A 16,927-nucleotide genomic window follows, 5' to 3' on the forward strand; every position below is an offset into this window, starting at 1 on the left:
TCTTGATTGCATCGAGTCTGATATATAAATACATTTTCTAGAAATTAATGGGTCGTTAATGAATTAAAATATAAAAGCTTTACTGCTGTAAAAATAAGCAGATAGCCTTATACTGGGCCTTCGAATGACCTACTATTAGAATATAATGACTTACACAAGTTGTCGATTTTTAAACTGGGAAAAAAAGATTCAATTACGAAGGATAGGCAAGTATTATTTATGCTGATTTTATACCTGTTAGAACCATATTTTAATGACGAGCTGTATTATAATTTAGGAGATTTAGGTATTTATTTAAATGTTAACCGTACTTTTTTTTAGATAACAATTTTTCGGAAATAGAAGTGACCTTTGAAGTAATTATATGTAGTAGATATGTTTTTGAAATTACACCTGTCTCTAAATATTTCTACAAATGATTTACATTCCTTTCCATACAGTATATAATTCCTTGAAATCGTGAGAAAGGTTAAAGTTTTAATGACTGCAGAAAACATTATATTTTGATTAATTTTTTTTTTCAAATTTCGCTTTAACCAGCAATCCATCCCCTCAAAAAACACATCATGGGAAAAAATTTCATTTAGAAGTGTAAAAAAAATGACCGCGAAAGGGAATTCAAGTTATCGAATAAACCATAACTCGTCTTTGGAGTAAAACATTCAAACTTAAAACCCACTCAAATTATCCAAGGTTGTCAATGTATTGCGCCCTTTGTATGATAAAGTGAAGCGAGCACTATCTGCCAAAAAAGATAAAAATAAGCAAAACACCATCAACTAGGTCATTTAAGGTGGTTTCTCAAAAAGTAAGGTAAACATTTATTTCTAAAACTATTTAATTTCTTTGATTTTTTAAGTGTTAATGTTATGTTCCTTACATCTCGCACTTAGAACATTTTTAACACATATATATCAGTATACTAGTAGATTATAAATGTATATAATTTTGCTTCTACACATGAAGCATCTACTGTACCGTTGTATCGAATGTTGTAATGCCTTTCCCCCTTCAAATCATTGAACGTGAACAGACTTAAATTCTTGTTTGAATTTAAAAGTCAAACTCTTTCCGATGATTGCGGTTTTCTTAGAAAGGTCTCTTGTCATGTAAATTATTTGCAAGTTTAAAATGCGAATTTAATTAGATATAGACTTTTTAAAGAGATCTCTTTCACTATAACGTAAAAAAGAACAGCGACTTATTGGTTATAAATATAACTAGGGGTGTGCAATATTACCGGTATATCGGTATATTGCGGTATTATCCACCACGATAATATATCGCGATATGAAAATCAGATACCGGTATTTCACGATATTTATAAAAATATATAAAAACCTCCTTTATTGTAGAAACTGTTAAAATAAAACTGGAAACTTCTAAGTCTTTTTCTTTCTCGTTGAAAGAATTCTTCGTCAGTTTCGTTCGGGAGAGAGAAAGAGAGAGGAGAGAGAGGGGGGTGGAAGCTTTTAATTCGCTGTTGCAGTTTTGAATATCTTACTTTGAAATAAAATTACCAATTAATAAGACTTTAAAATAAAATTTATAAGAAAGGAAATATATAAAACATTTTTACAGGGTGTATACCATATGCATTGCGGTTCTCAAAATCTCACATTGAATCTACACGATCGACATCGCGGTGAAATGTCAAGTTCAATATACATGTATGATGTACATATTACAAGTAAATGGTCATCCATGTTTTCACTTGTAGCAGTGTTGTTTTAATTATTTTTTAATAACTTTCATGCCATTTTAAACACCTTATGCTATAGCAGGAGCATGTATATACTAAAACAGGCCATTTCCTGATTGTACTCTTGATGTGAAATTAGGTCGGGTTAGACTAATTTACCAAAACGCACGAAAACAGGTCACAATTTCTTTCTGGTTTTTTAAATTTTATTTTGTAACCACAATAAAATTATTTTCATATAGGCCTAAATGTATATTGTTTTAATCTTTAATAACATTTTATGCTCTTTAAAAAAAAAACTATAATCTGTAAAAAATTTTATTTCAAAAGAGAGATTTTACCATTTGGTGTGCAATCAATGTCTTATCCCTCCTCCCCCTTTTAAACTTAAAGATAAATTCAAATAGTCTTTTGGCATTTCAAACATTCTACTCAAATTTATTAATATAATTAATCTACAATATATTGCAATATATTGCAATATTCAAAGTAAAATATTGCAATATATCGCAATATGGATTTCCTTCGCAATACCCAACTCTAAATATAACCTGTCTGGGTATTTGTCCACCATATTTAACGTGTTTAAAAAAGAACTATGTAATGTACGCATATATGTATTTATGAACCAAAGTTAATAACAAGACATATAAAACCAGACGTCGTCACACTTTTGTTTTGTCCCTAATTATGCATTTTCTCATTATGGAATGTAAACAAGGATTAAATAATGTACTATTGACATGATATTTAAACGTTTAACGTACAAAGTTTATATAAAATCAAATAACTATTTGAAGATATATGTACATGTAAAGACTGTATATTTAATGATAAAATGCGATTTTTTTCACCGCCAAAATTATTTATTATTCTACATTTATGCTTGAATCTTCTAATTAGATAAATCATAGTTGACTTAAAATATATAAAAAGACAGGATGTATTAATACCTTTAGATGTTCATTATCTACGATGTTATTTGGATGATTTCATTTATTTATTGCTCAGTGGCGAAAAGAATTTTACTTAGACCTTAAACTAAAAAATAAATGGCATAAACTAACATGTATATACATTTCAACTAACGAAAACCTTAACCTATACATATTTTGAACAATCGCTATAAATTACATCCGCGAAATACAGCATAAAAAGTTATTAAAATTTTTTATCCTGCAATGTAGACATCTCCGTGTGTGTTTAGGTAGGGGAAAGGGATTGAATCAATCTTTTTTTATGAAAATGGACTACTCACAAACTTAATACATGTGTAAGTACTTTGTAAGTATAAAATAAGAGGGCATGTTTTACTTACAATTTATTTATACCTTAAGCTTCCATCAACGAAAGATAAATGACAAGATAAATGACAAATCATTCATAACTATTTAGCCTACTGTCTGCTACAAAAATTCATATTTTTTTCAATTTAAATTTGTTTTTAAAAAAAAAACATTTAAAAAAATTGCAGCAAGAAGTATTGAATACTTGATTTTTAAACATGTTTTTTAACATTTATATTCAAAAACATTTCTGAATCTTTTTAACTAAATTAAGTATAGGTGTACAAAATATGTCAAAGTATCTCTGACTTTGTTGTCCGAATGCCTTTATAAAGACAATAATTTCAGTTCTAGACAATCGTCACAAAGTGATATTGATTGTGCAAGCTATCCCGTAAATGTGAGGCATTTTTCGTTGAAATTATGTCACTTTTGTAATTGCAGTCTTTCTTTGCTCCATTTTATTGTCATTTGCGCTGTTTCCTAGCCATCTAGTATAGAAGATACCTTATGTTCGCTGATTAAGGTAATAAAGTTCAACCCACGAGCTCCTAAGTCTTCCGGCACCTTATTAACTTTTTTCCCTTTTTACGGCGGAAAAATATAATACAACATGCAGTTTGAACGGTGCTCCTATCTCAGTTTAAGATCTTATTAATCTATGGTGAAAATCTAACAATTAAAATTAGATGTGTCGATGCAAAGGAAAACTAGGGCGCTATTTGGAGACAAAAAAGGCCCTAAAATGGAAACATCTCAATTAGTCCTGAATGGAGTGACAACCAGCACTTCAACAGACAGAAGTGACGAACATCATCCAACAGCCATTGTGGTAAAATATCGGAAAACCACAAAAACCAACCCGCCATTTATGTAGATTAGGTTATTGTGTGTACTAGTTATAAGATTAACTTTCAACGAGAAGCTGGGGAGGATATTGATTTTTATTATCATTGCGTAAATTATCAGCGGTTTTTTTCTTTTCATTTTTTCAAAAATACTGGTGATATTAGATGGGATTTTTCCTACTAAATTGGATACCTATAATAACTTTTTGTATGTAGGAATAAAGTTTTGGGTCATATCTTATGATTTTCTGGTAGCAGTTATGTTGCAACTATAGGAAAAAGTATTTATCACTTTTACTTGTAAAAAAAAATGTCAAACATACAAAGTGATTTTTCCCCAGTCAGCAAACATATGCTCATTAAAAAATATGTTTAAGCTTACTATTATACGTAATTTTACGTGTGTATAGTAAATTGTTTCCAATTTACGGAATTTGCGAAGTGTCACTATTTACAATAAGAATTAGCCAACCAAATGACCAAATCTATTTAACCCCATAACGTACTTCAAAAAGGGGCGAGAATAAACTATTATTTATTTAATACCACATCACGAATTCTGTTAATCATTAATACATTAATGTCTGTGTCCTGATTTCTAAATTGAGTTTTAAATGGAGACATCCTCTCTATGCCTTATTGCTAATGATAAATAAATGTATATCTACTGTAAAATAAGAGCCAGTTTCCGTCTTCATTAAGAACTGATCATTAATTAGTTGAAAAGTTCGAATTTTTTACACCCTTTCTTTTTATTTCTTCAAGCTATGTTATGCATAAGAAATGTAAATATTTTTAATTTAAACGCAGTTCAGAAATAAATCATTTTTGGATTTTGAATTCTAGACGGCATAAGATACGTGTATATCTTTACATGGTCAATTAAAATAACTTTTCATTGTTTTAAACAATAAAATATTTCAATTAATTTAGTTGTAATTAAAGAAGAATTTGTTTACCTTTTTAACGATTCTTACAGTACGGTTTTCATTTCAGAAATATTTTTCTTAAAAAATGTTTTGTGGCGGGTAACGGCAGGATGAAGGGGTTGTAGGTAAAACCTAAATGAATTGTGCTGACAAGCAACAAGCAGTGAATACAATCCTCTTTATTCACATTTCATTGACATATTTAGCGATATGTATCTGGCATGCTCTTCTTACAAGTCTAAACAAGAAACAATTGTTCTTTTATCATTTTTGTCTGGTCTGCATATGAGATGATACGGGTATTTTCTTTCACTTTTACGGAGCAAATTTCAGCATCTCCTATTATCGGTGCAGGAACATGATGGTACAAACCTCTCATGTCGTCTGCTGCATGTTTTGACCCAGTTTAGAAAGAAAGGCTGAAAAAAAAAAACATGAGAAAAAAATGCATTTTTATGAGAAAGGATTTCATATAATGTTTTTATCCACAAACAATGAGATCAAGTTCCTAACGAGGGACATCTGTTAAATTTAAGATCTCGCGTTATCTTGTTGCGAGACGTGATTTATCTGCTTCTATCTCCACTTTAAAGCATTGTACATGGAATGAGCAATTTATAAAATATCTGGCGGCCGGCAGGGATCACGGATGAGAGAAGGGGCATACGTTTATGGCATCACGCATATCTGATGTAACCCGCGTTAATTTCTATTTCATCAGTTCCAAGGTCTAAATGTACAGATATGTAATTCAAAAGAAATACTAGATAGAAAAAGTTCACTTGTGAATATATTATACATGTTCACAAAGTGTAATTTACAATGTAATAAAAGCCCACCGATAATGTTATTTTCAACCATTTGTATCGACTTTATTTAGATAACGTACATATGTGTTCTGTCTTTAAAAAAAACATTTAAGAGGGCTTGAAAATCTTTTATGAAAAAAGAAATAATTTCAAAATAATAATTTACGAATCAGTTATGTTTTCTTAAAAATTTTGAAAATAGCCGAAAATTGAAGACACGTAGAATTATACAATCCGTATTTTATCCTGATGGAGGAATGCTACTTCTTAGAAAACAATTTATGTCCTAAATAACTCACAAAAATTTGTAAAATTGCTTAATTGCATTTCAGTTTTAAGTTATCTTTCAACCAGGAATGTATTGCTTGATCCCATAGTATTTCCTCAAGATGACATGACAACGATAGTCTTTGAAAAATACAATTATCTTCGAAGAAGCACTAATTAACACGATTAAAAGCACTTTCTGACAGAAGAAATCCAAAATCACTGCTATAAAGAATAAAACATGCAGATTACTTTACAGTATTTAAGCTCCAAGTCCATTGGAACAATGCAAATCGAGGTCAGAGAAAACATGAACCTCTAGAACATCAGAGGTGGGTTCAGGTGACCGGAGGAGTAAGCATCCCCTGCCGACCGGCCACGGGTGCCTGTTATCGAGCAAACGAATAAATCCATAGACAAGGCAGTGTGTAAATAATGATCTTACGAGTGGTATGAAAAAAGTCAGTCAGCATTCGGTTTAATGATATATTGCTGACAAGGTCATTGTATCGACCATAGAACTTTTAAAGGAGACTGTTGACATCCTTGATTCATCAAGTTGTTTGTCAATAGCTTTCCTCCCTTTAGTAATTTTTTGACATTGTACGTAGAGCAATGCTCCTGAGTATCGAATCAACTGTCTTGGATACGTGAACCCTATGTAGAAGATAAGGATATATTGCTATATGTAAATAAATTAAAAACGCTGATGGTCGCTGTTAGAATAGGTAATCAAATTAGCTGTCGGACAAAAGTAACCAAAAGTTACCAAAATCGAATATTTTCCATGGAGGAGCCCGCCATTTTACTCATCCCGAATCTACAAATGATTTGGAGACAGTTTATGAGGGCTAACAATACTCGAGGACAAAGTTTCGAGGTCTTATCTGGATGTATCTTAATGTCATATTATGTACAATTAACTTCATTTTAGATGTTTTGATATTCCTGATATTAGATTATGCAGACTGAGACAAAATGTAGTAAACATTTTATAATTTCATTTCATTAATTCTTAATTATCGAAACAAATAATGATTTATTTGAAATAGAACAAGGAAATAAACTCTCGATTTCCCGTATTAGTTCAGGTACATATCTGAAATTGTATCTAAAAAGTAAACACTTGTAAATATCTGTCCCCCTCTTCTGACTCCAAACAAGCTTACGTTAGTCAATGGTGCATTCTCTGGATTTTCCGTTCATTATTTTGTATCGGAAGGCTTTACCAGGCGGGTGTTTGGATCTATTTCTATATTTGATTTCCTACAGAGGCAACATTGTGAAAGAGTTCTCTTATCAAGGCAGACAGACCATATTACGACTTTAAAAAATCCAAGTATGCAAACTTTTCAAACTTATCTGCACAGTCAAACAAGTCTTGTGAATACCACTAGTCCTCAACCGAGGAATTTCGACAGGGAAATGATAGGGCATTCCGTATAGGATTGTCCAAGTTCGCGTCAACTTCCAAATTAGTCCTGTACAAAACATGCAACAAATGTTATAACGTTTCCTGACGGCATAACTACATTTTTCACCTTTTACATGCCAGGTATCTGATAAGCATGGTGTTTATCCTTTTCCTCCGTAAATATATGAATTTAAAACAAAGAAGCAATGTTAATGTCTGTATTACTGACATGGAGTCTATACATGCCATTGAAAGAAGAATCCATGCTCTATTCCACTTATAATATATCGAGAAAAAGTCCTTGTGTATATTTTTTTGTGTGTATTAAATTACAGAATTACACATTTAATAGGAATAAATTAGAAATTAAAATTTAATTGGAAATACCGGTAATAGAGAGATCTTTAATTTAGAGTAAATGTTCGAGTCAAATAAGTCTAAATATTTGTACATTTATAGCAATTAATTATAAATCAACTTCCTGTGCATTTATAAGTGAATGTATTAAATTTTCATTAACAGTAATGTGTTGCAATATAAGAACCGGGTAGACTCTGAATATAAACATGATAGAGAAAAGGTGACAAATGTCTGAAAAGAAAATCGTCCACTTCAATTCGTGGTTTATTTTATTACATAACTACATATAGATTTATTAAATAAATTAAATGTTTCCTGTTTGCTTTGAACAAGTCAAGAGACAGAATGTAAAAATATTTTAACATTTCAAAGGTCTTCTTCACAATTTAAGAACATTTTAGAAATAAAGAATCCACATCGATTCCAAACACCTATCTTTATATTTCATGTAATAACCAATTTGTTTACCAACCCACTACAGGCAACTTCGAAATTCCAGCTTTGGACGAGTTTCATTCATCATCTGATTATATCATACGTACCATGATTTAGTAATATACTGTTTTCTACAAGAACTTGTCTATTCTAGCATGGTGGATTGAATTGCTCTTTTCCAGGAATCGACATGGGGGCTTGTTGATCAAATACAGAGTTGATCTAAAGCCTACGGTGTCATATGGCGAGTAGAGGCTAATTTAGGGAAGTTGATACATAATTTAATATCTTTACATCCTATAGATTTTCTTACCTATACCTTATCTCATTTACATTAAGAAAACCGAATGTAACGCCATTTTAAACGAGCATAGCCGGAGAATTAAAAAGCTTATCTGGGGCAGATGTTACACAGCCTTAATTGATCTGCATTTGAAGTGTCGTTGACAGAAACTTCACTTCATTGCCCTTTCATAAAACTTTTTTCTTCTATAAAACACTGATTGTGTTCCGGAAAAACATAATACATGTGCATGATATTATTTATATTGCATGTCATTGGTGACAAACCCAATCGATTGACATTTATTCAATTGAGTTTAGAAGGTAAAAGAAACATTTTTAAATTTGACAGGAATGTAAAAGGTGACTGTATATCAAGTAAATCCCGTGAACAGTAATCAATGGTCAAGTAAATTATACCTATATAATATGTTCAAGGACTTCTTTCTCTCTGTTAAGGTTACTGTTAATTCTAATATTTCACAACATTAAAACTGACTTTCTTCTTGTGCTGTCAGGAAAATAGAATGGTGTTGTACAGTTGTACTTGTTAAGGAATATTTAAAAAATGATGGATACCACAAAATCATGTAATTGTTGAAACCACAGGTGATAGTCGAAGAAAACTTACCACAGTATCACTGTTCAGTTATGATGGTATTGTTATAGAATGCAAATAATTACAAGCAAATTCAAAGAATTGTGGTCCCCCACTTTCGGTGTCTTTGTTGGTGAGATGTTATTTTTTGACATATTGTGTCTAATATGAACATCCTATCATATGTCATTTCATAGAAATTATCATTGAAGTTGATTTTTTTGAAGGATGAAAACCCTTATCCTGACAGTTAAAAAGTTATGGCCAAAGTTAACGTTTTTTTAAAAGTAGGTCAACTCCAAGGTCAAGATCAAAGGGTCAAAGTTGTTGATGAAAGGTTTTCTCACAAGGATTACATATGTGAAGTATGAAAGCCCTAGCCCTTACCGTTCAAAAGTTGTGGTCAAGGTTAAAGTTTTTACATAAGTACATAAATCTTTAAGGTCAAGGTCAAAAGGTCAAAGTTGTTGATATCCAATCAAAGGACTTGCCACAAAGAATACATATGTGAAATATAAAAGTCCTAGTATCTACCATTCAAAAGTTTTGACCAAAGTTAAAGTTTTTTTAAAAGTAGTTAAAACTCCAAGGTCAAGGTCAAAGGGTAAAAGTTGTTGGTATCCAATGAAAGGTCTTCTCAAAAAGATTACATATGTGAAGTACGAAAGCCCTAGACCTCACCGTTCAAAAGTTATGGTCAAGGTTAAAGTTTTTTCATAAGTATGTAAATCTCCAAGGTCAAGGTCAAAAGGTCAAGGTTGTTGGTATCCAATGAAATGTCTTGCAACAAGGAATACATATGTGAAATATAAAAGTCCTAGTATCTACTATTTAAAAGTTGTGACCAAGGTTAAAGTTTTTAAAAAGTCGTTAAAACTCCAAGGTCAAAGGGTAAAAGTTCTTGGTATCCAATAAAAAGTCATCTCACAAGGATTACATATGTGAAGTACGAAAGCCTTAGTCCTCACCGTTCAAAACTTATGGTCAAGGTTAACGTTTTTTCATAAGTATGTAAATCTCCAAGGTCAAAAGGTCAAGGTTGTTGGTATCCAATGAAAGGTCTTGCCACAAACAATACATTTGTGAAATATGAAAGTCCTAGTACCTTCCATTCAAAAGTTATGGCCAAAGTAAAAGTTTGAAATTTCTGTGTAAAAGTGGGTCAAACTCCAAGGTCAAGGTCAAAGGGTCAAATTTGGTGGTACCCAAAGAAAAATCTTGTCACAAGGAATACACGTGTGAAATATGAAAGTCATAGCTCTTCTAAATCAAAAGTTATGGGCAAGGTTAAAGTTTTTGTGACGGACAGACTGACAGACTGACGGACAGACGGACAGACGAATGAGATTTAATGTCCCCTCGCTTTCGCGAAAGCGGGGGACAAAAATACTGACTTCTATGAAAAGATTAACAAACAACGTCATGTAGGACAGTGGAGTGCGATACAGCATCAGGATTATTGTATAATCCATACTGTCAGTCAAACAGCATGTTTCACCCCATTTCAAGAAACGGTGGCACAAACTGCCTTATCTGCAATTCAAATATCGATGTAATTATTCACTTAATATTTTTTTTTTACCGGAAATATCTTAATTTTCAGCACCGGAAATGGTTGCATTGCGGCTTGCAGGTCTAGTCCTCAATGAATGCGGAAGAGGTATTTAAGATAACCTTGTGGCCCGTATCAGGACAATTAGTTTAGAGTATTCAGAAGTGACGAGGGGCCGCTTACGGAGAACAACACAAGTGCCTCGAACATAAGTACGTGCTTTTGCTGAAGGGGATAGAAAAAGATGACTGAAAATTATGTCAACAGCTTTTGTGATGATTCAAAGAAACTTGTCATGAGAGATGCTTTTATAGTATTCATCTCATTATACTTAAATACACTCTTGAATCTACCAAGAGCACCATTTACATGTATGTACAAAAACTTTTGTTTCATGTAAATGATAACGCTGTACAAAAAAGTCTATCTAATACTTGTATTTAATCTGCACAAAGATGATGCAATTTTACAGATGAATCTAGAAAACTGTTTGGTTCTTAATGTAAGGAAAGGACAGACCAATATTTAGTTTTTCTCTACATTTTTACCACCGCAGGATTGATGTAAAGCTTCCCTGAACAAAAAGATGCCATATCTAAAAAGACACGGCACTTAAGATACATTAAATTTACTAACTTCAATTAATTTCTAGCAATCACAAGAAGGTGACATCTTCAATTAAATTTGAAGATTTTTAAAACTTTTATCAATTAATTAGATGATTGAATTTGTGCATGAAACATTTATTTTCCGCGATTGACACCAACAATGAACTGGATTTGTCCGAAATGACTACTATGTCTATTGGTTACTAGCGCAAGTCAATTTAAGCGTTTCTTGAATTTGCAACAGGAATGACAACGGTTAATTCAAAACGCTCATCAGGAAATTGAATCGCATGTAGCATTAAAGCTTACTTCATAACGGGGTCTCAAATGTTTTTTTTTAATTATTCCTTCCCCTTTATCAGCGGCTTATTCATTTTGAAACAAGCAAAACCCGGACAAAATGGAATCCTGCCATTGAACAAGAGTACACAAGAACCTCCTGTTAGAAGATAATGATAAGCCAGACCTGTATGTCAGGAGTCAACCAAGGAAGTGGTCTGCATTTCAGCACCAATAACCAATAAATAGGGCATATCAGTACTTCCTTTATGGCACATTACGTCCTTTTACCATAATGACAATGTAAACTGCAGGGGAACAGGTCTAAATAAGGAAGTAGACGTGTTGATATAAGCTCTTTACGACCAATCTCAGTTTCTGAGGGGGTCTTTTACTGAAACATTGTTCCAAGTGTATCCACAATAGGGGGAATCTCCCCGCTTTATACTCATTTGAAGAGTAACTAATTAGGCTTCGTTTTGAAATAAAAAGTGTCATCAAGGCACAAAGAGTGAGTCACATGGTATATGGGATGTTCTTCAAGACAAGAGAATAGGGTTTGAGTACTTAAATACTGGTACTCCATCTGGTCAAGGACAACGGCAGAATTATATTTGAGGAAATGTAGTTCCTGGGAAAATTCCTGAGATTTATAGTTTTTTTCTTTAATATTTATCTTTGATATAGTTTAAATTGAAATAATTCAATTGTCGCAATAGGTGTTGACACAAAAAGATCCCTCACTGCTCAATGGGCCGGGTAAGGGTATAAATTTGCAGCTCTCCACCGGCAAGTGATGGCGTCTCCATATGAGTGAAAAATTCTAAAGAGGGACGTTAAACAACAAGGAAAAAAAAAGTTTTTCACTCATTGACTTTAATCAAGGACATTCTATCATCCCCCTGAAGACTAAACTGAAGAACGTATGAGTTCTGACCTTGGTTGTGTAATGTTGATGCAAAGCAACTTGAATTGGGGTGATGAATAAATAGGCAAAGCAAAAGAGACAGCGAACATGTACTAGTATGTTAGCGAAATTCTTTATCTTCCCCTCACAAGACCCCTTCGTATATTACGTCAACTGAATTCATTTTGAAATTTTACATTCTCTTTAACACTTTAACTCTTTTCTTAATTTCATCTTTCTGCAACCAAGCTGTTTTTCTACCGCCATATCAACACGAACTAGATGAGTTTCCTTCCAAGCATATGTAACGTCGACTCCAAAACTCATTAGGAGTTATTAGCGAGCATGCATGAGAACGTCTTTGAATCTGCGAAAAGTTCAGCTAGTGCCACTCACAAAGACGGAGATCACAGCCTCTTACATAACAGTATATATAGACAGGGCTTTCCTATCGCTTGTATCCAGAATCTCAGGCACTACGTATTACCGTCAAAACATTAACGAGATACACACAAGTTTTTCGGGAAAACTGACGGGAGGGGAAAGAGTTCATAAGCAAATAAAAATAAAAAACGACTTAAATGAGGCAGGGCTACCTGGTACGTCTTCATGCTGGTAAATATAATGATCTTGCATCTTTACGACATTGAAAGAAATTACTGTACTGCGGCTTATGACGAAAAAGTGAATTTTATAAATTTCTTGTTTTTGAATTCGTTTTTAATAAAAGCAGATTTTTTCTTCTGTAGAAGCAGCATCATCTGAACTTCAAGTCTATATAATAACAATTGATCAACTTTCTCCTTCTAGAAAATGATTTTATCTGATGAAAGTTTTTCTTCACCAACGCTGTCAAGATGTAAATTTTAATAACTAGTAGGCAGTAACTACAAAATTTACAACATGAGGTAAATTCAAAATAACAACATGACAATACAACACATATGCATCAATGAAACAAGGATTATCATACATGCAAAAAAAACAACAACAAAAAAAAAAACAAACAAAAAAAACATTTCCTTACTATTTAGATAATTTTTTTAAATATTTAAATACAGTGACTTAATGTCAACGTCTCTAAGGTCTTGAAGAAAACCTGTCTAAGCTGATTCTGTGAAACAAGAGTTCAACAGCCTACACGCTGTTAGGAAGCTTATAAATCCCCATCATCCTCAACCCAGCTCCGAGGCTCGTTCATTTAAGTCTCCGACTTTTGCCTTATTGAAAACAAAGCCGTATAAAAAGGAATACGTTTTAGGTAGCATTTTAAGCCGCAGACAAAAAACTACTGGTCGCAAGAGAACCTTACAAATGTTGCTGGTATATACCAAGTATGTGATGGGAAAAGTTGTTTTCTGAGAAATAACCATACGGATTTTTAAATACGCCTCGTGTTTGTTCCTTATTGGGCGAATATTATACAACTGTATGCAAATATACTAAAAATTGATTCATTATTGAAAACGAGCACAGTACTTTGCTACTATTTCGCTACATTTTGAAATAGCATATACTTGTAACATGCACAATCTACTTTGATCTGCACACCTAAATAATTCCCACAACATCAACGTTTTAAATAAGAGCATAAACTCTCTGATGAGGCTAATAGTAATGGATAATACTGCATAAAGTCGTTACGCGGACGGTTGCAACGTAACCTTTGACCTCTCTGTCCGCACCCTGCAAGAGCTCTTTAACTGAGCTTTTGAATTTGCAGATATCCCCAAGATAAGGCAATATCGAATGTCCAGGTGTTTTCGGTACAATTGAATTATTTGATGTAATCTACAGATAACAAGTTTTATTCTGTTTTATCTCGTGTGCCTATCTCGAACTGTGCAATGCGAGTTCTTTGAAGGCTTAGCATTGTAAGAACTTCAGAACTATAGATGCACAAGTTGGAGAACTACAGGCCAAAGGTTGCAAACTTGTCCCACTTTTTAATCCTGATAAAAAGGTTAATGATAGAAACAGGGCAATATAGAAAGAATTTTAATGTATTAATGTGAAATTTAAAGTGTTCTTGATGCACAGTTTTAACATTTATCACCTGGGCACCGTGCATCAAAAATAATAGGAATTTTGCACGAAGGCAGTAATTTTTTTTCAGTTCCTAACATATATCAACATTTTTTCTGTCGACTCCTCCTTACATGTACATTATAACCATACTAGTAAGAAATGTAAAGAATGTTAATAGAGCATTATTGCCTTTACTTGATCTACTCTTTAGAAGGTATGATTTCCAAAGTTATCCTGCAACAAAAATGACCCTCTGTTAGCCATTCCAGTTATAAATTAGGTTATATATGTATAAACATGTACCTGTTTTTCTGATTAAATTAACAACAGCAGCATGAGCAACTGAACAAGAAACGCTTTAATTTTGATACTCTAAATAAAAATGCAAGGAGTTCAATTAGTATGTCATCCTACAAGGTTAATATAGAGCACAATACATGTATTCCGAGAAATAAGTTATGTCTGTACAGCCACAAACTGCCATGACAAACACATTAGAAAAAAGACTGTCCAACAGTCTGTTACTCTGCGAAAATCAACTTCACTGATAAATCTCAGCGTGGTGCAAGATGTTAATAGAAAGGCAGTTACATTGCCCGAAATAATTGTCCGTTTATATGGATATATAGAATGTACCATATTATGTAAGTAGTACATTGTAAATCAATTTTATGTGATTTCTTTTATTGAATAACACAAGATTTAAAATTTTATCAAAATATCTGCGTGGTAAAACAATTTTAACTTACTACCCTAGCATGTGGTATTTAAAGATTGTATTGGTAATAGTACTACACACGTTCTGTACCATTACTCTGATTGCCTCGATATGCAGTCTTTTGAACATTATGTCATATTGGTGACCATAATCTATTTTACGGCTACACAGAGTATTCATCTCCAATAAAAACGGGTAGAAATCACCCGGTCGTTGTCAAATTTACGGTCTTGTTTGGTTACGCAACATTTGTTTCAAAAAAAAGATACAGATCTCCTTATATCAAACCCCGACACGGTCGACTTGTCTATGAAAAGGTGCAAGTTTATAAGGCGCGAATGCAGTCAACTCAACGATTCAAACATGATTTATTGCTGATTAATCAATTTATGCAAAATGGAGCATTAAACATAAAATCCAGAGAAAAAGTTCAATAGAAGAAAGAATTCAAACCTGACAATGCATGATCTGACGTTGATCTACATTCAGCCTGACGAATTTTTCATTCAAGCTAAATATATACTCCCAGTCATTATACACACGCTGAATTAAGTGATTTTTTTTTTGTTTTAGAAAAAAATTATATGTTAAAAAAGTAAAATGATTCTTAATAATAATCTCTGAAATGCAAACATCACTTAGGTACTTTTAACAATATTGTGATTGTTTCCAGTAGAGGAATATATAGATTTCCAGTTAAGTGTGCTTGTTCACCAAATGGTCTTCCAAAAGAAAAAAAAATGCCTAATTGTATTTTTATTTAACTCTTTTACTGTGCTTGACCAGAATGGTAAGAAAAATTGGCCAATGAATATTCTACATGAACTGACCGACTTCTTCACCAAAAATATCAAAACATACAATATTTGCAGGGAAAACTAAATGACTCTAATTACTTAGACATTGCTAGCCTGTGTGATTAAAACCAAAATAATTCGAGCCTATAAATGGGGTAAAATAGCAGCGTAATGATATCCTGCATAGTGAGCTCTATTAGAATGGTCTTGTAATGTAAACCAAATCGAGGTTTTATACATTATTTACTGTCGGTTAATCGTGTCGGTACTCGGGCCATGACTGAATGATAAAAGGCCACACAAATAAACGACTTTAACCACTGTCAAATTAACCAGCTTAAACTGCAGTAATGCATGAAAAAAACCGGGATTATACAGTAAGAAGCTTCCTGGAAGAGACAATTACGAAATCGTAAAGCGGGAAAAGATCGAAGATGAAAAGCATAAATCGCTAAATCGATTAACCCGACGTTGTAATATGTTAAACATCAATGGTAGAGAAGGCATCATACTGTAATCAATCAATTATGGAATATCTACTTTTTAAAAATATAATTCAGTTTCATGAAAATGGCGATAACGAAGAGTAATCACGCTTAAAAGTCCATTGTTACTATAACAAAATCGGGAGAAACAAAGACATCTAAATACAGCAAAGGGGAATCAGGTGTCATTGAGGAGTAAGCATACCTGTCACCGGTCATAACGGCTCATTGTCAGTTAAGATGGTACAAAACGGAAAATTCCAAAGACGAAGATTAGAGTAAATAATAGTCTAACAATTTGTATAAAAAAATGTCAATCAGAATTCGACCTATTGATTGTATATATGCAGACAAAGTCATTGTACATGAATCGACCATAGAATTTGAGAAATGTTAAATTAAACAAGATTCCTGATATGTTTGTTTCATCAATTTGTTTGTCATTAGCTTGCCTCATTTTAGATATTGTTGGTACATGTATTTAGAGAAGGCTCTTACGTATTAAATAAACTTTGTGATATAGACTCCATATGTAGCTGATAAGGTTTATATTGCTAAATAAATCAAGGGAATTGACGATAGGAAAGTTAGAAGTCATCAAGTTTATCATGAAACTTTGTTAG

General features: G+C 32.7%; 1 long non-coding RNA gene across 1 annotated transcript; it reads right to left on the reverse strand.

The window, feature by feature from the left end:
- Window positions 1–4,924: 4,924 nt before the first annotated feature.
- Window positions 4,925–8,997, reverse strand: LOC134233870 (uncharacterized). The gene is made up of 2 exons (XR_009985080.1): window positions 6,611–8,997; window positions 4,925–5,184 (listed from the first exon to the last, which is right to left on the reverse strand). It is a non-coding gene; the product is annotated as an uncharacterized LOC134233870 (long non-coding RNA).
- Between the last annotated feature and the right edge of the window lie 7,930 nt (window positions 8,998–16,927).

The sequence above is a fragment of the Saccostrea cucullata genome, unplaced genomic scaffold (assembly GCF_032062105.1).
Source record: "Saccostrea cucullata isolate Sc308-1 unplaced genomic scaffold, CSIRO_AGI_Scuc_v1 ctg432, whole genome shotgun sequence".
Classification (NCBI taxonomy): domain Eukaryota; kingdom Metazoa; phylum Mollusca; class Bivalvia; order Ostreida; family Ostreidae; genus Saccostrea; species Saccostrea cuccullata.